Below are 871 nucleotides of genomic sequence, written 5' to 3' on the forward strand. Positions count from 1 at the left end.
TTGTTGGCAGTGGTATATTTGTCCTGCTCTACCCTTGGTTTCTGGTTTGTTAGCGTAGTTAACTTCCTTTGGTTGGAAAAAATTTCTGTATGGCTGGATGTGTAGATATGTATTGTGAAAACCTGGCTTTGTCATTAAATATCTCCATCTAGAGTGATTGAGAGTTTTGCTGGGTATAGTAGCCTGTGCTGACATCCGTGGACTCTTAGTACTTGCAGAATATCTATAAAAATATGGAATGCTTCACGAATTTTCGTGTCATCCTTGAGCAGGGGCCATGCTAATCTTCTCTGAATCATTCCAATTTTAGTGTATGTGCTGCTGAAGCAAGCACTATATGCCTGTTTTTGTCTGTCGGTCTGTCTCTTCATCTCTGGCCTTCTTGACTAATAAATCCTAGGGATGTACCCATGAGATTTTTGTTACATAACAGATCTGGAACCCCTTAAATGGAGATGTTGGTCTCTTTAATTTTTATGGCTCATTGAGTACACATATTATAATATATTGACAAATGATTTCTTTGATGTGTAATTCTGTTATCTCATACATGAGTCAAAGGACTTGCAGGCACCTATACTATATGACCAGAAAACCAGAGGTGAAAGCAGATGTATTAGAAGTTTGATATACATCATCCATTCATAACACTTTGAAGTTGTGCCAGAGACCAGATGGGAGAAACAATGAAGAGTAGGGCCACAGCTTGGATTGAAAAAATTGAAAAAGAAAATGTACATGTTCAAGTACACAAGGCAGATATAGCATACATTAGGACCCAAGAAGTAACCTTGCCATATTGAAGCCTCCTCCTCTGTTTCCCCTTTCATTTTCTCTGTATTTCTATATAGTTATACACAGAGATGTGTAA

The 871-nt window shown here is 37.9% G+C and overlaps 1 non-coding gene across 1 annotated transcript; it reads right to left on the reverse strand.

Moving 5' to 3' along the window:
- Nucleotides 1-227: 227 nt before the first annotated feature.
- Nucleotides 228-334, reverse strand: LOC127225002 (U6 spliceosomal RNA). Its single transcript, XR_007834749.1, has one exon. It is a non-coding gene; the product is annotated as a U6 spliceosomal RNA (small nuclear RNA).
- Between the last annotated feature and the right edge of the window lie 537 nt (nt 335-871).

This window comes from Phodopus roborovskii, unplaced genomic scaffold, assembly GCF_943737965.1.
Source record: "Phodopus roborovskii unplaced genomic scaffold, PHOROB, whole genome shotgun sequence".
Lineage (NCBI taxonomy): Eukaryota > Metazoa > Chordata > Mammalia > Rodentia > Cricetidae > Phodopus > Phodopus roborovskii.